The 22587-nt window shown below is 48.7% G+C and overlaps 1 protein-coding gene across 3 annotated transcripts in view; it reads right to left on the bottom strand.

Annotated features, from left to right (window-relative positions):
• LOC106746780 overlaps nt 1-22587 on the bottom strand; it is a 66074-nt gene that overhangs the window by 19432 nt on the left and 24055 nt on the right. Inside the window, exon 1 of one of the 3 annotated variants that reach the window (XM_014623795.1) lies at nt 3442-3512. The exons of the other annotated variants lie outside the window; for them this stretch is intronic. The gene's annotated coding sequence lies outside the window, so the exon portion shown is untranslated. Of the gene's footprint in view, nt 1-3441; nt 3513-22587 lie in introns of those variants that run through there. 3 annotated transcript variants of the gene reach the window in all.

The raw sequence follows: 22587 nt of genomic DNA, 5'->3' as shown, positions 1-22587 counted from the left end.
AGAGTCTAGACGGGGGAATCAGCGCAAAAGGAAGAAGACGCCCGCGTCTGCCTTTGATCGCGCCGGGATTAATTCATTACAGCGGAGAGGTAGGAAAATAACGTGGCGTCAGCAGCAACGACGTTAATTAATTTTGTCGTGCGGCCTCCGCGGCGAGCTTTTTACTTCTCATGCCTACTCCCAGCGGCCCGCGCACTGTTCCACATTGATGCTGAATTATTGGCCTGGCCGATCCGGGGGGTGGGGGAAGGGAAATAATTAAATTGTTCAAATATTTAACACTCCGCGGATAACGTCCCCGTGCGAAATGACGTAAGAGACGATTTTCATCAAGCCTCGCGCACACTGACGTTCGTTTATATATTTATTTGTTCGATTAACGAAATTAACAGAACTCTTTGACGTACAGAGCGAATCACGGGGCGCGGGAAATTATATGAGAGAAAAATCTATATAAATACAAATACAAGGAACACAGAGGATTACCAGTTGTGATGGAATTCTGTATAAATTCAATCTAAAATCCCTCGTAGATTTACGAAGGAAAGTCAACGGAAATACTCGAATGAACGAAGAAAACGAATGGGCAGCGAGCGGGTCCGAACGTTCGCTCGTTCGTTCATTAGGTGTACACGCACCTTTACGCGTTGCCCCGCGTCTCCGCGGCTCGACGTTGAAAATCTCGGCCTGCCGGCGAGAGCCGTCGTGCGATACCCGGGCATGAACGGCTGAAAGAATCGCACACGGTCGTCGTCGTGTGTTAATTAAAAGCCACGACACGCGCAACTCCGCGACGGTGGACCCTCGACGGCTCGAGTTTCGTAATTAATCCGGACGCGCGCGCGGTCGGGATTCACCGGAAGAAAATCCGGCGCACGGATTTCCGCGGCGAGCTCCCCCCGCGCTTGTCCCCCCCCCTGCGAAAAATGATCGCCGCTTCGTGAATCGTCGTCGTCGGCTCGAAAATAGTCGAGAGATCTACGGACGAACGCGCGGCGGCGCGATTAAAATTCTTTTTACCGCGCCGTACGTCTCGCCCGACGCGTCTTTCGCCGTGAGATTTATGGGAGCCGCCGGCAAGCTCGACGTGTTTCCGCGTCTCTTACTTTTCTTTCCGCCGACATGCGCTTTAATGTACGTACGCGCGCGCGCGCCACTTTCCCGACGAAACGCTTCCGCCTTCCGACAACGAGGACGACGACGATGTAACGTCTGTCGCGTCGTTTCGCTTTCGCGCCCTCTCGGCACGTTCGTCTCGAAATATCGGCCGCACGCGCCACCAGCTGTTAACGAGATTGAACGTGCGGTTGAACGCGCCGACGAGAGAGACGCCGGTATCCCGCCCGATTATCCGGGGGATTCTCCCTCGCAGATATTTCGAGCATTTAGGCGGACGAAAGAGTCGATAAGCGCCGGCCCGAATATCTGCCTTCCTGGCATTTACATCGAAGCAGAACGAGATCGAACCGAATATGCGCGCGTGCGAGACCGGTAACCGGCGTTACCAAAATATTCATCCGAATTGTTCGACGCGGCCGGCGCGCGCGCTCCACCAGCGTGCCACCGTGAAAATGTAATATTTCCGCGGGAATATATGCAAAATACACGTGCATCCTTTTCCCATTTTTCTCCCGTTAACTCGCTCGCGCATCGCCGCTGCGTTCTTAAATATGATTACGCGTCCTCTCGCGACTAGTCGCGGCGGGGATGGATGCGTGCCCTTGTTTTGCCCCCTCCTTCGCCATCGCCGCTGCGGCTGGATTTCGAATGACCTGAAAGTTTCGCAAATGGAGACGAACAATTTTCTCCCGAGTCGAGTCGAGCGCGAAAACACACGCGTTAAATAGGAATGAGTTACTTCGCCGGGGAAAAGCGGAGAGAACGGAGATGTAAAGTAGCGGTTGGACGAAACGTGTCCGCGAGGATGCTGCTCTTCGGACGCGTTACCGCTCGTAGAATTTGATATGGCGCGATAATACACAAGGGGGAATCTCATGAGAGAGGGCTCACGAATTTTTAATTGTGTTGAGTGAGGTCTCATCAAGTACGGTATGTCGGGGAAGAGGCCAGTGAATGGGGCTAGAAATGATACCCGAAGCTTCCAAGCTTTGTTTTTCTGAACCTTCGACGCATTAGATTCGGATAATGAAATTCTGAGGCGTGAAAATCCGAACATTCGGATATTCGAGTATTGCAACGTTTGAATATTCGAAACTGCAAGAATGGAAAAGTGCGTGTGTTCGTTTCGTAGGCATTGTAAATAGTATTTATTGCCCTAAAGAATGTAATTTCTTCTCGCATTGCGTTATACCATAGCGGAATTTGCGTTTATTTGAAAATACAATCAGTGAGACTTGCCGTTTGTTATTTGCGCTTTCCTCATTAATTTCGTTTTAAACTACAGAAATACAAATCTCGGAATTGAACTGAAGATACTTATCCAAACAGCACGAGCGTCGAGAAGACGTTTCAAAGACGTCCTTTAGACGTCTTATTGTTTAAAAGACGTCTTAATGTTTAAAAGCCGTCTTAATGTTATCTGGGTTAAACTGATACTCTCTAATTGTGCAGCATTTTGCCGCGCTCTCCACAATTAATTCTATCGACGGCTCCGATATTCCAAATATCTTCGAATCGAGTTTCGAAGTTCCGAATAATTCGATCTCGAGTCTTCGAATGTGTCGAATAGCGCCACCCCTGTCAATAAACGATTCGAGGGATTCGTTTGTGATTACGTAGATGTGTATGAATATTGATGAAACCTCTCTCGCATGGGAGGGTGCGCTATGAAACTCGTTATGGCGGAAACCGCCGATACGGTCAGTGGGAAAGGACAGCAACGAAATTCGGACAACGAGGGGTGACTCGGGGCGATTCAGTGAGAATAACCGCGAAAGAAAATCAGGAACGACGCGCTTTCGTTAATTATCGCCCTCGCCGGCAGCGATAACTCGAAACGTCTTGACACGCGCGGAATTTCCTTCATCGGTGCGCGCCGGTCCGATTAAAAGTGATTAATCGCCGGGGTGATATCCGGGCGCGTTCTCGTCGTTCCATCGCGTCGTTACCGCGCAGCGTTGTACGAGCTAAACGAAAAAAAGAGGGTGCGCGTTTAACGGGCAGCCCGCTTTAAGCGGGAGAAAATTCCGCGAAATTTCGACGAGGAACGATATCCCCGATAATTGAGAAGGGGCGACGGAGCCGCGAAGGAACGAAGAGGATATAAGGGTGACCTACTTCGCGCGGACCGGCTATATGCTTGGGCTGCGCCTGGTATCACCGGTTGCTGGCTGCTCGACGTGACCCGGATCCACCTGATCTCCCGCCCACGTCCTTTCCTCCGTCGGCCTCCCCTTCCTTTCTCAGTCCGCTCTGTGCTCTGAGATGGATATCGTAACCTGATGATAAAACGTGCGCACACGAGTGTCACGCAATGCTTACCGTATGAGGACGTCGGCCGGCAGCAGGACACGTTATCCCTGCCGACGGTTTCACACGCAGATCCGTCTCGCCGTCACACCGGCAGGACTCGAACCCGAGATCTCGGTCTCGGGTTTCATTCGACGGATGCTCTCACGTCGATCGTAGGAGAGTCGACGGAAGTAGAGTGACTCTGTGCGTTTCATATGGATTTTCGATAAAAAAAACAGCGTGACGACGCGATCGCGACGATCGGCCGGCCGGAGAAAAATAACGTGCGCGCGATTATTAAGTAGATATCGATTGTAACGCGCGTTTCAGTCGGCGCGCTTTTATCCGCGAGCGAGCGAGTAGTGCATTTACGCGATTAAATTAGCCGGCGCCAAGTGAAGGGGGGNGGGGGGGGTGCCGCTGCAAGCTTTCTCACCAAACAATCGATACACGCGCATATCGACTCCGGGCGAAATTATTGGTCCCGCGGTTCTCCTACGGCGACTGCCGTAATTGAATTTCTTACTGGCACCTCATATCGACGCGATTGCAGCCAGCGAGTCGATACACGTCCCGCAACGTCTCATTAATCGAAACAATAAACGTCAACGCGGCCGACGCGTTTAATTCGCAGGCAGATCCCCCTGAAAGAACGGCACTGATGAAACTGCCGCGATTACGCGTCTCGCTAACGCGCAATGAACGCTACAACGAGCGCCCGTCGTGATCGACGTGACGGATAACGACGCGAAATTAGACGCGAATAGATATCGAATATCGCATGGGATGATTTTGAGACGGACGGGGTGAAATCGCGGCGCTAAGTAAAACGCGCGCCGAACCGTGCACCATCGCTCGAGTTGAGATTTCAGAATAATAACCGCACCGATTGTTCTGTTATCTCGCGCACGGAAAGGATAAAGAGAGTTACGCAACGTAACGTCGGGATACGATAATTAATCATGACTCCCGGATTTATGTATCTACTTGGAAAGCACGGTGGAAGCGCCTGGCTATTACCGGGGAATTTTATTCCCGTTAAAAGTGCATCGCGGTGTATTACCGGGTACCGCGCTTAGAGTTGCGAGAGTTGAAATGCGGCCGGTGTTTAGCACGTCGAAACGCGGAAACGAGCAGGTAATGGCGGAAAATCGCGCATCGTTTTCACGACGCGTTCATAGGTAATTCAGTTTATGAATCGTCGCTGTTGTGCGGAAAAATATCGCAACGGGATACGTCTCGCATTCTGACCACGCGAGTCGTCGCGTAAATTATTCGAAGGTAGAGTAAAAGAAAAAAAATAATAAAATATGAGACTCGAATGAAATCGACGGCGTTGCCGGAAGACTCTGGCGCGCGCGCTGTGATCCGCAAATATAGGCCACACGCACACACAGGTACGCGTGCACGTACACGCGCAACATGTACTCGGGCAAACTCGATAAATTATTTTGTGAAACGCGCATATACTTTATTAAATATAATAGATTTTCCCGGACGTTCCCGGGGAATTATCACGGTTTATTTTGCGAAAATGGGAATTTCAACAAACGAAATCATTAACATAATATTTTACAGGAATACTTACGCCGAAATCTCTTAGTGAAATAATTGGCGAATTAATTCGCGCGGATATTCCCGATAGAGTAAACGTTCCGATCTCTGTGACAAGTTTAACGAGCCCCGACGAAATTTAACTGTTCCCTTCCCCGTGACGAATCGAAACGTGTTATTGGGTCATCGCTGTGGTGCGGGCATTGTCGCGCCATGAAATAGCGGTACGAGCATACGAAACAGAAGTTCCGCGATAGGAGGCGATTTTCTAATTGGAGACGACGAGCCGGAGTGAAAAGTTTCAAGTTACGGCGTAACGATAACCACGGGATATTTACAGCGAGTAAATATAAACGCCCGGAGAAGATCTTTGACGGAGTTGGGAAAACGATGTTTGGCTAACTGCACGATTTCGAAACGAGAACGACAAAACCAGGCGCGCCGTATTCTACGGACTCGCTGCGGTGAATTTCATTGTTTCGAATGTACGAAAGTATGAAGCAAGATGAATGTCTTTCAAGTCTCATCATCTCATCCTCGCCTCAGCGAGCTATCGCGTAACGCTTTTGTTCGGCTAAGAGAGTACGAAGCTAAATTATGAATCAGAGATACTCCCTACCCGGATGTCGACACAGCCGGATATAAAATATTGAGATACAATCGAGCAATTTTTTCATGCGACTATGGAGATTATCGAAGATCCTCGGATGCGGATCGATCAAAATCAATAAGTCTATTGCGGTGAGTCGCAGGTGAGGAATTTGAGGGTTCGCGAAAAACTCGGAGATAAATGCCTGGAATGTCAGAATGATGAAAAGCCACTCGGAGCCCTCGAAGTCAAACAATGCAGTCAAACGACACCTTGTTGAAACATTCCACACGTAGAGAGAACACGCTCGCGTCGGTCGGCTGCGACAATCGATACCACTAAAGATGCCAAAGGACACGAGCAATTAATCGAGAGGAGAGGACGTCGTCTTCTCGGCGCAGCGCTCTACGTTAATAACACCAATAAATAAGTTTGAAGACGTCGAAAGAATCAGATCGTCGTTACAGAGAGAACGATTAAAGAGAGTGCGCGCCTCGCGCGATCTTCTTCCTTCGCCTGTCCGAGTTTCCCTTCGCACGATATTATTACAGTTAAGCGATAAGCGCCCGTAGAATCGACGGAAAAATTCCCGGGTAAAAGCCCAGCTGCGAGCATGATCCGACGATGATCGGAAGCGACGAGGGAAGTTTGCGATCAATTTCGGTATCGCGTTATTATCGCGCGCGACGCGAGTTACATCCCCGCTCTCTCTCTCTCTCTCTCTTTCTCTCTTTCTCTCGCGGAGACCGAGCAGTCGACTTCCCGATGCGATTAAAAAGTTGGAAGCCCGGAGAACATCGGACCGGGTTATTATTACAACGGCGTATTCTTCGAGGTTTTCGCGCCCTCTCCCCAAATTCGACCCAGATTGGCCCCGATCGATCACCAAAGTTGATACCCCGCAAGCCTTAATTCGTCCGGCGAAAACGGCAACGGGGTAGGCGAAACCCATCAAAGTTAAGCACTCGTTAGAGCGCCCTCCGTCCTTGGGCGAAGTTAATTCGAACTTGCTACACGCTTCACCGTGCGCGAGGGATCCAAGTTTTACGCTCGCTTATTCCCGCCCGCCTCTGTTCGTTCACTTCCTCCGTTACAAATCACGCTGTAGTCACTTCGACGGCGGTAATTTCCTAGATCGATCCTACGGCGATCGCGACGACGCGACCGAGAGACCCGCGCCTAATCGCGAACTCTTTTCTCGGCTTAGCAGCGGATCATAACAATGATAATATTTACTTTATGGGGCATGCAACACTGACCGGCAACTTACGATCGAGTTAGAAATATATATATATACGTTAGCTTTATTGCCAAAAGGCGCAGCATCAGTTTTACAGCTGTTTTCAATGCTTTGCTTTCCATTTTCCCTTAAAAATAAAACGAAAGAAAATGGTATAATAATAACAATATAGAACGTACGAATACAGAGCTGCAAAATAACGAAATGATGCAGTCGTGAGATTGAAAATAATTTTACAATAATAACTACGAGAAACTCTATTGTATAATAACACACGGAAGAAAATACTGTTGAATCAATAGAATTTCCATCAGCACGTGTGATTGAATTTGACTTCTTTTTTATTAAATAGCGATATCATTGAAACTATTGGATTTAATTAATGCTTTAATTATTAAAACAATATATAACAATATATAAGTAGTAGTTTTAATGGTATTTTCCACTCAAAATCAGAAAGAAATTTATTCGCGCTGTTGGAAATTTTAGTGATTCAACAGAATTTCTTTTTCCGTGTATAATTCTCTCTCTCTCTCTCTCTTCCTCTCTCTTCCGCGGGACAAATAATTACAGATACTTCGTACATAAGCGTCAGTCATTAAGAAACTCGTTGCGTAATCAAGAATCGCGAATTCGAGTGTCACGAACCACATTGTCTCGAATAAACAAACTACCGGTTCTCTCGTTCGCGCGCGAAATGAAAATTCCGCGGCGCATCTCCCGATAATCATAGTAATGGAGACAAAGAAACTTTCCAACTGTGTGGGATGTCGCGCGACTGGCGTACCGCGTTGTGAGAAAGAATGAGGAAGGAAGAGAAACGCAGGAAGGACGGGAGAGCTGTAGCATCCTAAAGGAAGCGACGCCGGACTGTCACCTCTTTAAATCGCTCGTCACAAAGAAACTGCGCCGGGTTCGTCTCCGATTAAAACAACCCGACGACGCGGAAATGAATCCGTTGTAAATGTCACTGCCGCTCGCAGCGGGCTGAATAAATCTGCATCTTTATCGGTGTTTATTCTTCATTGAGACGGTATCGCGTGAGACGGCACTTGATATCCGATCGTCGCGAGAGTTTGCGAAATGGCGAGTGCGATCTCGCAGTCGTGTTGACGAAACCGCGCGTGAAATTTTTTATCCCAGTTAATCAGAGAGAGAGAGAGAGAAAGAGAAGATTGCGATTAAGATTAAGGATATCGGATAATAAGAGAAAGAGATTTCTCCCGGCGAGGAGATACGGCGAGCGCGCGATGAATCGAGGTCGCACGCTTCATTCGGCCGCCGATCGGAGGAAAGCTTTTTTACGCTCCCTCGAATAGAGGGATTACACAGCCTGAAAATCCTGTGTGCCACGAGGACGAGGTCCTGGGTATACGCGGTAACCATCGTCTGCCGTGTGCGAGGCACGTGTGCGAGCAACGCGAGGAAAATCGAGGTGATGGTCGCGCGGAAAAATCGATATCGTTAATACCTCTGGTCATTTTTACATTCATTACGCGTTTTATGACTATTTGATTTATACTATTTATTTATTTACTGAATAAACGGGACAAGTTTTCCCCGGTACGAAAATCAATATTAAAAGCATCGCAATAAACCAACCAAATGAAATATACAATGTGTTTGTATCATATAAAGCACCCAACTAAGATACAGATTTGATTAATAATAAGTTTTCGAATGTAATACGGGGTAACCCGACAAAATCAAAATTAATCGAATATCTACTGGCAATCAAACAAAACCGATTAATAGGTTTGAATTGCATAATTATGAATAATATTATTATATTGTGTTACCATATTAATGCGATGCTCCTGCATTAGTTTGACCGTTTTTTGCACATGAAAAAGCATGCACAAGAAATAATTGTAAATAATTTTATTTAGAACAGACAAATCCCGTTTAGAACTGTTGTGTTACTCTTATGTGAATATTCCAACAACTTCGAGAGATTAACTCGTCTACTTTCCATCCGATAACGGACATATAAATAGACGCTTTCCTCTCTACCATTGTAACGCATAACAAAGTCAAGAGCTCCGAGTTTATTCATTTAACAGTGTACGACATTATTCCCTTCTTTTTTATCTATTCTTCTCGCGACAATCTTTATGTTTGCGTTACGGCTAAAGTGATTACAAACGAGATAGCCTCTCCGCCACGAATCCCATTTGTCCACGCGAACATTTCCGTCGTGGCCACCTTTTTTTCCCCGGAGTTCCCGAGAGAACATTTGCATCCTGAAAATGCACTCTGCCTTGTAATTTCGTCGACTGCGACGCAACTATCAAAGGAAGCCAACACAGCAAGCCCCGAAAGTGAGTCAGGGAGAGAGTTGAGAGAGTGGAGAGAGTGAGAAGAGACAGAGAGAGAGAGAGAGAGAGAGAGAGATTGTCATCAAATAGAGGCCGTTACGTGATATTCAGGATTTTTCAGTAGACGTGCCGACTAAATGAGAAATCCGGCTCAAAGCCACATTTTCAAAGTTCGCTGCGAATTCAATGCCAGAGTTTTCTGCGCGCTCGCATAATACTCCAGGATTCACGCGACCCGCCAGAGGCATCCTAACGAGTGGTCTAAAAATACAACAAAGAGGAACTGAGAAAGAGAAAGAGAGAGAAAGAGATAAAGAAAGAGGGGGAGAAAACGCGAGAGAGAGAGAGAGAGAGAGAGAGAAGGGATGGAAGAGTTATGAAGTAAAGGAAGAAGCGGTAAAAGCGTGGCAGAGGGCCGATGGAATCGAAATAAGGTTTCCCTCATTCGAACGCGCGCGTTACGACGAGGAAATTGGGCCACGTCGAATTTGCCCGGTTACAGATTTGATTCGGCAGTCGTCCCGTTACGCTTCCCCATCCGCGTTATTCCTCGGAATGACGACTCGGCGTTCTCGCCCGCGCGGAACCGTTCACCGTGTTTATTCTCCGAAGTGACAGCCGGTACGTTTTAATATCGGAGTATCGAGCGGGTCCGGTGCGAAACACCTGGATTACGTCGTCGCCCGTTGGTAGTCGGCAGAGGACGAAAATGAAATTTCGCGAGCGGACGCCGCGCGCGTGTTTGCGGGTTCGTGTCGTCCTGGATCGCGTCCCGGGATTAACCGGCGCAGCACGAGACTCGGGGCTGTGGTTCGCGATCATTAGAGATTACGGCCGACGACACCTTAATTCCGGAAGCTGCGCCGATATCCGGTGAACGGAGGTCCGCTGTCGGGAACGAAAGACCCGCCGACGAGAGACGTCGTCGAGGCCGGGAAATGAAGACCGCGCGGTCACCGCTCGGGAAGCGAACTTACTAGGTCTTTCTTTCGTCGTGTCCGACGGATCGTGCGACTCGCGAACGCTAAGAGGATTATCGATACTTGTTTCGCGGAAACCTCCGCGCGGAACACGGTCACCTGTATCTCTTCTATCGCGAACGGCGCGAAAGCTCCCGCTCTCTACCTCTCTTCGATACACATACACTCTCTCTCTCTCTCTCTCTCTCTCTCTCTCTCTCGCAAATAGCCGTGATTACATATATATCCGATATTTAGTGTGTGTGTATGTGTGCGTTACAATTAATTTTAAATTAAATTTCACGTCGCGCTACATACAATACCCGCAACGATTAAAATATTCATAATACCGGTGCAATAATATTGACACGGTATTCATACCGTGACAAAAGCAAAGGATATTCTCTCTGAGCTACGGTTAATCCAACAAGGCGGTAACGAGCCGGGGAGAGCTTCGATTACGACTTGCGAGATGGTACGAGTTGCCGCGTCTTGCGAAGTAATCAAGTCAAATTGGACTAAATTAAACTGAATTAAATTTAAATTAAACGGATACCTGAAAAGACCCTTACGCACGGAACAGTGGGCAAAGAGTCGGGGATATTTTCAATTTAAAAGGAAGAAGCGGGCGTGTGTGAAGCGGGTGGACGTAGCTGAGTAGCTATTATAAAAGTTGCATCTTTCCGTCGCGCATGTATAACGAGAGAGGCGGCGAGTCGGGGCAAATTTTAAAACGCTTGAGAGGAAAAAGAGAAGAAATAGTTACCGCCATCAAACTCGAAAAACTTGATAACGCCGTGACGATACGCGCAGGAAAGCCGTTTGAAGTAACTAAATATAGCTCGTGAAACGCTGACGGCTATTACCGTTGAACGATCGACGGAGGCGGAGGGCAACGTCAGACGAAAGAGTGTACTTAAGGCAAATCGTTCCGCCAAACTTGAGACAATACGCTTCAATTATCATGTCTGGCTATCGGCTTCGCCGAGGTTGGGAAAAGAATAGAAAGAGACTCGATAACGAGCTGTTACGGGACGCAATTATAACGTCGGTTGGCAGTTACGAGTGGAGGCAGCCGCCCGTCCTTTTGACCCGCGAAATCCGATTGCCGGGTTACGAGTAATTCGCTGCTCTCGAGCGACGAATTTAAATGGCGACGTTTCCTCTCCGAGTGTCTCGTCGTGTTTGTTCGCGACAGTCGTTGTTGATGGCTCGTATACATAAGTGCCGGGGAGTCGTGTCGAAATAACGATCGATCGAAACAACGATCGATAAGATCCTCCTCTTTCTCCCGTGAGACGCGTCGCGACGCGATCGCGTCTCTCACCGAATAAGACGCGTCTCTCGAGTTACGATTGAATGACGCGAGAGGAAAACCGGATTCCAATCTCGTCCCGTTGACGGAAATAAAATGCCCGGCATCCATCCTGCAGCCGCCTTAAATTACCAGTCGTCGCGCTTTTCCTTCTTTGTTCCGCGAGGAAGACAATAACGCGTGTCGAGTGAAAAGTGGTGTAAGACGACTCGATGCGAGCGAACGAGATAGCTGCGTGTGTGCTTACGCGTGTGTATGCGTACTGGAAAATTTCTCTCTCTCGTTCTCTTTGAGTCGTACTGGTCGCGGGGAGAAAACCACGAATGAGCAACGTTATTCCGGCATTACAAGCGCGGCTGTATATTACAAATGATCTGTAGTATACAAGGTGTCCGATAATTTTTTTCGAATTCATAGTGTGCAAGTGGAATGGGTGAAACTGTACGGAAAAGTTATGTATCATTTTGCAAGATTCGCAACAGTTAATGAGGAATTAATTCATCTGCACGAGCTGAAGAAAAATGACTTATACTTAAAGATTTAACAGATGAATAACTTTCATGTTCAGTTCCACCCATTTTACCTGCACGTCACGGATCCCGAGAGAATTATCGGACGACGGGGGGTAGGGAAATTAATACGCCTTAAACAAACGTTTAATTTATTATCGCAACGCGCGTTATCATAATACGCGGTTACTTTGTATAATAATCTGCGAGAGAGCCCATATAAACGCGCATTTATTAGCCGTTCCGCGAAACATCGGGCGTAACGCGGTACAGCGTATATCTCGCGCGTATGTTATTACCGTCGCATTAATTATCCCGCCAAAGCCAAATTTACAAGGGCATGTAACTGAACGCTTTCCTTCCCCGCGCACCGTGTCATAATCGCATTACATAAGTAACACGAAATTATTGCTACGCTTTAGCGGTTATAACGCGACACGTGGAGCGCCGCTTTGAGAAACGCATTCGCCTCTAGGTGAGGAGAAGTAATTTTACAAAGTGCCTATCATGAAGGGGCGCCCCGGGTAATTAAATCAACGTAGCTGGAATACGTTGCAATTATCGCCGTAATTCAGCGTAGAAATTAATTTCTGCCTAGAGAACGAGGGAGATATATGTACGTATGTATATGCATATATATATATATATATATATATATTGATGGAGATGTGTTTATCGTCTTGCATGACAATGCAGCCGCGTCGCGGGAGATCGATAAAGAGAGCACACGATACGCCGAGATTTCAATCGGAAACGGTGGAAACACGCTCGTACGACTCGCTCGCGAATTTTCGTAACGAGTTGGTTTCTACCGCGGCGTCGAACAGTTCGAGTTGGCACAGAGCCGTCAAAGAGCCGCGGAATAATATCGTCGTCTCGCGCAACGGATCCTCTCATTTTTTCCCTTGTTTTTTCATACCCTTTATCTCGATTTCGCGAATAAGTCCTCGCCTGTGATTACGACCGAAACAGCAGCTAGGAAATATTGGAAAACACCCCCTACCCCCTTATCGTTGTTATCCGGCCTCGATCCGCGTTCTCGTCGTGCGTATGCGTGTGCAAATCCGCCGGCACACGTACACATTACGTTCCGCGTGTGCGACGTATCCTGGAAAAGCACGCGTGTCCCGGATCGAGAGAAGCCAAAGTAAATGAACGTTTGCTGAGTGGCTTTTAACGCGAGACAAAGCCGCGGGCCCGAGGTCGACGGAGGAATTTCCTGATCGACGGCCAAATTCCGCGGTGGAAATCCGCCGCGGACGGAGAGACGACGCCTCCGAGACGATGCAGACGACGATCGTCTGCGCGGTTTTTCTCTTTTTTTTCTCTCTTTTAAATCGTCCCTGCGACATCCGCTCGATTTGGGAGAGATATTTGATATCGCCAGAGTCGATTATAACACGGATGACATTCGCGTTTCACGTCGTTCTTGCGAAAATAACGACGTCGAAATACCGCCCGGCGGTCTCTCCAAAAGCCGAGCGAAGTATCACGTTACGTGTACACAGGAGAGACGGGGGAAAACTTGTTACCGGCCGACGCAACGTGGGGTTGTTAGGCGGACATACGTCGAAATATATTCCATTAACGAGGATGAACGTTGCCTCGCAATGAAAAAAGAAATGGCATTCCCGTTTAGCCTCCCGGTTGAAGAGAGCGACAGGGAGAGGGAGGGAGGATGAAGAGAGAGAAAAAGTGGAAAGCAATAAAATCAACGAAACTTTCGTGAGAAACGAGATGCGTCGGTCCGTCCGTGGATCGACTCTATCGTCGAATTGGCCGCTGTGTGTCCCACATCGCGATTCGATGTCCGCGTTAGCGATTGTTTATCTCGCCCGTTATCTTCTGTATCATTTTGCGAAAAATTGACCGACCGATCTGGCAAATCAGTCGAGCGCGTTCGAAAGCGCGATCGCCATACATGGGGAACATATGGTGGTGTGTACACCTGTAAATCTGAGTAATATGTTTGTGGAAGAAAAAAATTATTCCAATGTTCGCGGCATGAAGCACTATTTATCGGCGGAATCGGGCTCGCGCGAAATGGAGTTTCGGAATGCTAAACAACCGTCGTAATTATATTACGTGTCAATTAGTTACAGTCGGGATGTAACGATGGAAAAAGAATGCCCGAACGAGAATCGCCATTTCGCGAGCGTGCCGGCATTAATTCCGCCGCAGATTCGCGGCCTGTGATTCGCGAAACACTGTGTGTATCATGGCCCGCATACTTTCTTCCCCGAATAGAATTTCCCAAACGCTCGCGATTCTCGATAACGTACACAATTAGCATTCGTTATTGAAAGCCCCGGTTTCCGTTATCAATGCTCGTGGGAGTGCTATGGAAAATTCAATATCAGGGGAATCATTATGCACCGCGCAATGATGTTTAGCATAATCCCTTAATCAACTCGCTCTCTCTCTCTCTCTCTCTCTCTCTCCCCCTCTTTGATGAAAGAATGCGAGTATTGCGGCTTGAAAAAGACGAGAAAAAACAGGCGATACAGCGTCCGCGTTTTCGTGTTGAGTTTTTTTTTTTGGATTTCTGGTTGATCGCATAAAATGTGAAAAAACAAATTCCTCCGAAATCATTTCTCTCCATACCGATGATAAACGTTCATTCATCAGGCGAAAACCAGGCATTATTCAGAATGCAAGTTCCACCAACTGCTCGCGGAGGATGGCCGCGTCTTCGCAATCGTCTCAATTATCCTGGAGAAATGTCTGGAAATCCTTCGGACTTCGCAGCATCCTCGAGACGCTCATCGATCTTTTGGTGGACCCTCTTGAGGGTCCGGTGGGAGAGTGCTATTCGTGAACGAAGTAGGGCGGATTGAGGCGCGCGACTTTGTCGAATGATCTTTCTCGCAAAATTCCACAGTCGATGCGAGACGCGTTGATCTTTCAATATTTAGCTATCGCTCGATCGACAATATACGATATTTAAGACTTTTCCATACGCGCCGAGAATTCGAAGAGGAATATTTTAAAATCAAACGATTCGATCCTCCGGTGCGTATTTCTCGGCGTGAAAAACTGTGTCGCGTTCGACAATTGCTTCAACCTAAAAACCGTTCGCTCGACGTCGTGTTTTCTTACTGACGGGACAATTTGGAATCTCACGTAGATACATTCGGGCATTTTCTGGATGAAGTTTCAAGAAGTTCCGGATTTTCCCGTCCGCCTACATACCGTCGCGTCTATGCTGCGCGACGCGAATCGAGAACGTACAACCGCCGGCGTGGTTTAAGGGGAGTGGCAAAAATTATGGAACAAAGTAACATCTTGAAGTCAAAGCTGTCGAGCGTCGATGGAAACGACGACAACGGCGGCGGCGGCGACGACGACGAAGAAAACGGCGAGCGCTGGGATGTCGGCAGGGATGACGGGAGGGAAGGAGAGGCCGCGGGAATAGAGGTGGGTAGGTGGTTGGAAACCAGGAATTGGGTCTGCTGCCAGCGAACTGGGTGCTCGTAGGTGGGAGAAGGTCGTGGGAGGAGTGTAGCAGAAGCCTGAAAACCGGGTCACCACCGGGTCACTGAGCCTCCGTCGCTGACAAATAAACCCGGGACAGTGCTCTTTCTCGCGTCCGCGAATTAATTATAAATATTACCGGTCGGCCCGTCGTGGCGAAACGCCACGATAAGCCACTCCGGACGATGTTTTCGCCAGGAACGGGGGTAAGCGCTTAGGCTCGGCCGAGTGAATCAATCCCGGTCACGGGACGGTGCAATTAATAATCAGATATTATCGACGTAATTACTCCTTCGTACAACGCGTACGCCGGCTATTGATTCCTCGAATTTTCGATACGCGTGCGGGCCGGATGTATCTCGATGAATAAACTCGTCGTCGGCGTGCGTACCGTGCCGTGTACCATTGCGTTTCATCGCAACACGGCGCTTCTCTCCTTTTTGCAGCAGAAACTGTAATTGAGAAGCGGCGCTGTGTACTTAGGATCTCGATTGAGTTCATTCATTCACGATTCATTGTACCTTCTTTCATCTTCGCCCAAGTCGTCAAGCCATTATATTTTCTGTGAAAGCAGCCTTTCAATTTTGCGGACTGGTGAGAGCGCTGGTTTTCGCTCGTTCGAACGAACGAAGGGACGCACGGACGGGCCGCCGCCTCGGGAAAATATGCGTATAAAAGCGCGGCGCCCGGCTAGGTGGATTTATTTTCAAGTATATTGTCTGTCATTCGTATCGGCGGCGCGTCGGCGAGTTCGTCAAATTTAACGCCCGCCAGTGGTATCAGTAGCGGCGAAAAGTCGGATTTGCGCGACCGATAATAATAACCAGTAGCTGTATCAATAGGAATTCCTCGCGCTCTGGCGCAAGGAATAATATTTTTAATAATTCAACGTCGCTGCAAAACCGTCATCGCGAACCGACGGCGCGTATAATTTCACCGGAGGTAATATCCGCGAGGAGAATATTTTTGCCCCCGGTCCGTTCATTTTATTTTCATTTTTATGAAGTTTCCATTGTGTATCAGCGGTAACTGCGGCGAGTAGCGGTAATAGTCTGCCTGCGAATGAACAGGTAACGGACGATCGGAATGCCGATCGGATGCAATTAACATTGCGATCTCAAAGTTTCACTGCGAGAACTTCATATTGCGAACCAAACGAATATTGACCAATAAAACGCACACACAAATATAATAATAAAGATAATAATAATAATTATTATTACATTTCTGCAACGTGAAGTCGTTTAAATACTCGCGTTTGCTCGACTTCGCCAGGTCGATACCTTCCTTTCTTCCCGCATGCGAATACCCGAGCGCGCTCGAGAGTACGTGAAAGGCGGATCGCGTTCGTCGTCAGATTGCAAGTAGTACGAGCGTTTAAACGTCGGACAGACAATGGGAGCGTCTGATCCGACAGCCGAACGCGCCGAGGTAGCCTTCGTGCATGGCGAATTCGGCGGAACTACTTATCCGGGGAAAGTATCGATTGACGGCCCCGAAACCGCAAATGCACGCGAACGGCGCGGTTACGTAACCGTACTGGCGCGACGTTGATTTTCGCTGGGAGGGAGGGTAAAACGCGCGAGAGAAAAGATCTTAGGACGCGAGAAATCCGTTATTATGTACGATTCGCGACTAACAGCCTCGCGGAAACGAGCATTTCCCTCTCTCTCTCTCTCTCTCAAATAAAACTGGAGCACTCTTCGTCTCCCTTCGGAAGCGTTAAATACGCCCTCCGAAAGAAATTCGCGCGATAATTGCAGGGATGTCTCGTTCCACACAGGCACATTTACCGGTAATCAATTACACCGAGACAGAGAGAGTCGCAGGAAAGTACGGGAGAACGAAATCCTCGTAATCGAAAGGGCGCGTTCAAGGGACTCGAGTTACGCGCGCGCCCGGGGTACTCTAAATTCGTGCGCGCGCAGAATTCTTCAATATGAACAGAGAACGACTGGTATTAGACTATCTCTCGCGGACGAGCGGCAGGGACAAAGGCTCGTTTATTCCACTTTTACGATAAATTGCTCCTCCGGATATCCATTTAGCCGTGGGTGAACGGCGAGAACGCCGTCGCTACTCCCCGAGCGCGCGCGCGCGCGCGAAAGCACAGCACCGGGAAGCTTCCTCCGATAAATGCATTATCGTTTTTCCGTCGCCGTCTTCTGGGAGACGGCGATAAAGTCGGAGTAACTCACGCGAGAGGACCCGCCGACCCGCGTGGCAAACTTCAAATTAACACTCTCACTTGTGTGCGCGTACTTCCGAGTGCGCGCACATACTTTGCGCGACGATGCACTTTCCTGTGTCGGGCGCACGTGTTCCCGTACCCGACGCTAACGATGTTTCAGTAATGCGTGCGCCTCCTTTGTTACACAACGAGCGCGCCGCTAGTTGGCTCGGCACTCGCGTAATTTAATCCATCCCGGACTTCCACCCCCGACGAGCTTTGAACCTGCCTGCCCGATGAATTCTTAGAGCTACCGACTGCTCCCCTCCCCCTTTCGCCCCAACTTCCAGCTCAATCTCCCGTCGTAATTTATTCCTCGCTGTTATCTACGACGCGCTTCTCACTGCAGCGGGGCTGATCCGCGACAAATCGCCGCGTTTTCACCGTTCTCCGATCCGTCACGGTCGATTCGGGGTCGGGCCTGATTCCGAGGCGAACCGCGAGAACGCCGAGATTTCATGCAAGATTGTTTTAACCGGACTGAAATCGCTCGTCTAACGATGTTGCTTCGATGCTTTTCTTCGCCCCACAGAACGAAGGCGACGATAACGCATTCCTCATTCGCTCGGTGATCGGATAAATCGCCGTGACGTTCGGCTACGTAATCGCGACCGGCGCCTCCTTAATCGCGCCGCGCAAACTTCGAACGTAATGCCTCGGAGTTTAAACGGGGCTAATTAGAGAGCGCATTAATCCCCCAACACATTTGTCGCTCGACAGCGTACGGCGGCTCCGTCAAATATCACCGTCCCGCGTTTCCCGCGCGGATTGGAACGCGCGCACGTGCGCGTCCGGGGAATCGATCGAGGGCTTTTCCGCCGATTCCACCCGCGAGCACACTCGCGCGATTCTTCCTCACGCTGGCAAGAATCACCGTCTTCCGACCGGTTTCCCTGTCGAACGCGCTTTCCACCCCCCATCGTCGTTCATCACGATCCATCACTCGCTCGGAAACGACGCGGTCCCCTGACATTCCGAACGATGGATATCTCCGCGAACGTCGTTCCTCTCGAACACGGCTTACTGTCTCTCCGTTCGCCATCGCGCCGAGACAATACTCATGATTTCCCACGTGCCGTGTTCGCATTCGCGTCGCGTGCAGCAGCCTTTCCGAGCGATGCCGGCGTCTTGACGATTTCGTCCCGCATACGAAACACGCGAGCGACGCGAGAACGGAGAAGTTTGGGAGGAAGAGACACACCCCCGTCCATCGATACTCACGTGAGCGGATGAAGAAGTCTATGCACGGTTCTAGAATTAGAGCATTACCGGCTCAGTGCTTTTATAGTAGCGGACAATTTTTATTTGTACAGTATTTTGCTTTAAGCATAATAATTAATACTTGACAAATTAAGTTTTCTTTAGGCGCGCCACTTATGACGGAGTTGTCCTATAATCTTCATAGAAGATTTATAGTCTTAGTTGAGTTCGATTGAATTTGTATTGACACGAGTATTACTTCAAATATTATTTCACTCGATTCGAAATCAAAAATCTCCGAAAAATATTATAATATTCTTGCTTATATATGAGAACATCTATTACTGGTTTAAATCTGCATCTTTTTTTCTCGTGCAACGTTGCGAGCAAGGGTTGGCTAACCGTGCTTGAGCCATGCCGCGATGGGATGATGGCTTTTCACGGACGGTATCTCCGATGTGCAGGTAAGAGTCAGGCCAACTTGTGTGAGTCGACATCGCGCCGTGATCGGACAATGACAGTCGATTTGCCTTGATATCGCCAACTTCGACCCGAAAGTCGGGTAAGAGTTAACAAATCGCAATCTAGGAGGCGATACGGGCAATTTTCGAGTTTCATCTACTTAGCACGGTAGACTCGCCTATGAACCGCCCACGAATGTAAAGTTCGATCGAGCGAAAGATGTCTCGGGGTTTCTAAAGCGTCACTCATCGCGCCGCCGAATCTCCTTCATGCGGAAACTCACGGTTGAACGAGCGAATCCCGCACTTCCGTATACACCTCGTTTCACCTCTCGCGTTGATTTTCTCCTCATTTCTTTCGGGTTCAGGACGCATTTACGTTCGGTCGAGATTCGCATGTCCCGAGACTGCATCGACTGCGGATGTAAACAAAAGCGACGACGGGAAAAGAAGGCAGCCGCTCGCTTGGTCGTGAAAACGAGGTCAAAGGTCACTCTTCAAGAAGATCGACGACATTCGTCGCGATCGCGCGCTCGGCTGTGCGCGCGCACAAAGCTCGCGCGCGCGCGAGTTGCACTGTGATGATATTCGATTGCGAGAACGGTATTACGCCCATGTAAAATCCTGGATAAGACGATAAAGGAAATCCCGAGAGGTGCAGTTCCGAGAGAATATTTCTACGAACGTACCGGGGAACGGTTTGAGAAATTATCTTTAAATTAAATATGAGGTCGTGGCCAAGGTAAATTTTAGTAATTAGATCGCCACGCGCGGTAGTCCCGAATCCTTCGCTTGCGATCAAATCGACGGATTCGACGATTTTCAACGGAGATCGTCAAAGGCAGAGATCATGTCGACCGAGAAGGGACCGTGATTACGGATGCCGATACGGAAGAAAGGCAGGAAGCGGGATTTCCCGGGATCTGCAGATCTCAAATGTCGTTCGAACGCGCGAGTTCAGATTTTTCTATCGTCGTTCGAGGAAGTCACGATGGATGAGCCGGACTTTATTCGAGGAAGCGTTCAAATTATTCAGCGAATTATTTGTGAGCGCGCGAGTCGCCTCGGATATTACACGTGGAATTTTCGGGGGGGAGGGGGGAGGATTTTAAAAAATTGAAACGGAACGATTTCCGGAATTGCAGCGAGAGGGAAAGATTCCGTAACAGCGAGAGGATTCGGTCGACCGTGCGCGCGTGCGAGAGACGGAGAAACGCGATTACGGCGAACAGACGAAAAGGGGGAATTGCCGAGGACGCGCGGGATGGTAAATGCTTTTCCCTACTTAACTGGGAATCCGCAGTTCCTTATAACGAGCCGATGGGAGACTTTTATGCTCGGGGAAAAAATGCGCGCTTCGCTCGGCGGGAGTAACTATTGTTCCGAATCGCATGCCGCGCGATTTCAATGCTGATGCTCGCAGACTTTCCTTACGGCCACTCGCGCACCGCCGTTACCGTACACACGATATGTCTCGTAATAATCATCCAAAAAGTATATACCCCGACGTGGTATGCTCATGGTACGAAATGGAGCAGTTTTTTCTTCCTCTCGCAGAAAAATCCAGACAGGCTCGTTCCCGGATAGAAATTTATCGGGGCGTATCCTAAGTAACGACCCTAAGTAAGTATATCCTAAAATAGGCCTTCGTGGGGCATAGATATGGCCTATAAAAAGGCTAATCTTTAATGGAATTTCGTGAGTAGGCACCGACGTAGATATCCCTGAGGTCCGTATCACTACAAACTCTCAACTCTGACTCAAATGCTGGATAAGACTGTCGATTCTTAGTGGACCAATCGCAATGTCGGTGCCTCATTGTGATTAGTTAAGAGTTAAAGAGTCGTCAGAGTCGGGAATCTATAGTGTGATACGAGCTTGACAAGGCCTGCGACTCATAGGACCCAGTCAGGGCTTAGTTGGGTAGATTTACAAATCTGGTCCTCAATTGTACGAGCGTTACATTTCTCTGTAGAGCTTAGGTGGAAATGGGGAAAAAATTGTCTTTCCAGCCCCCGTTTCCATCTGGATTTCCTCCCGTGCTCTTCGAATACGAATAATCGCGATGGATTCTTTCCGTTCGTCGTCGTTCTGCGTCTCATTGTTAAAAGCGTAAAGCGGAAAGGGACATCCCCCTTTGACGAGGCAATAAAAAATGGAAAAGAGTGCTCGAAGAGTCGCGTCTCATTATTAACTCTCGTCGACTTAATTGCGTGCGAGGTGATTTCAATAGAAACGACGCCAAAGGGATTCGCGCGTCCGCTAGCTAAGCGTCGGCGGGGGGTGAAAGTGTACAAAAGCGCAGGAAAGTAATGATGCGCTTTCCGCGTATTCCGATATCACGAAGAATCACACAATGTCATTATAGCCGCTTCGTCGTGAGGACTCGTTAGATGCGTGTCTACTCGCTATCTTGATTAGAGTTTTCTTCGCGAAACTCCTATCTGTCGATATTAATCGATCGATCTCCACCGTCGTGGATCTTCGAACTTTCGCTCGACACGGCATTTCACTTCCGAAGGAAGTTGTTGGGGAAAGCATCTCTATGAGACCGCGAGATATCCCTTCTTCCTCAGCGACGGGGCGAGCAATAGCTGTACAAACTGATAGAAAATAATAGCTTCGGCGCTACACATAACCTTCGACCACAAAAATGGGACCAGGAAAACCATTTTTTTTCTAGCAAGTGTCACTGCAATGTCAGTGAGAATAACCTTATATAACACGCATGTTGCTACTACTGCAAAATATGTTCGGCATCGGAACCAACGGTAATTTCCTATCAGTGAATATCCCGGCACTGGATACATGACTGAACAAACCCTCCCTACGGAGTTCACGAGTTCGTTCCCATTCGCGAATATTCACCCCGTGCGCAGCGTGTTGCCACTTTATGGATTCGCTTTACACGCACGTACGGTATATGCATTTCCGCGCCGTGGAAGTTAATCAAGTGCTGATTAAAGAGCCCGGCTAATTAGAGGGTCCGTCTGAGGACTGCTTTGACGCGTGCGTCGAATTGGATTGTAAGGCTGCCGACGTTGATGCCATTTCCGTAGCATTCTTTTACAGGACAATCCGGCGGATAAGACAATCCCAGCAGGGCGGTTTATTGCCGCTAACCGTTGCACTTTTACATGGGTCCACCCGGGACGCGTAATTCGAAACTCAAAGTCTTCCCGGAAGCTCAAATCGCCGGCCTCGCGTAATTTTTCCGAGTTAAACGAGATCCCGCAATTACGGTCCGTCCGCTGCCGTCGTCGTGTAGGTATTTCGCGTGAACAACGGAGGCTCGTAAAAGAATCAAAGGACAATTAACGTAAAACC

Source organism: Dinoponera quadriceps, unplaced genomic scaffold (assembly GCF_001313825.1).
Source record: "Dinoponera quadriceps isolate SergipeBrazil2010 unplaced genomic scaffold, ASM131382v1 scaffold1565, whole genome shotgun sequence".
Classification (NCBI taxonomy): domain Eukaryota; kingdom Metazoa; phylum Arthropoda; class Insecta; order Hymenoptera; family Formicidae; genus Dinoponera; species Dinoponera quadriceps.
This window is presented reverse-complemented; position numbering and strand designations above follow the sequence as displayed.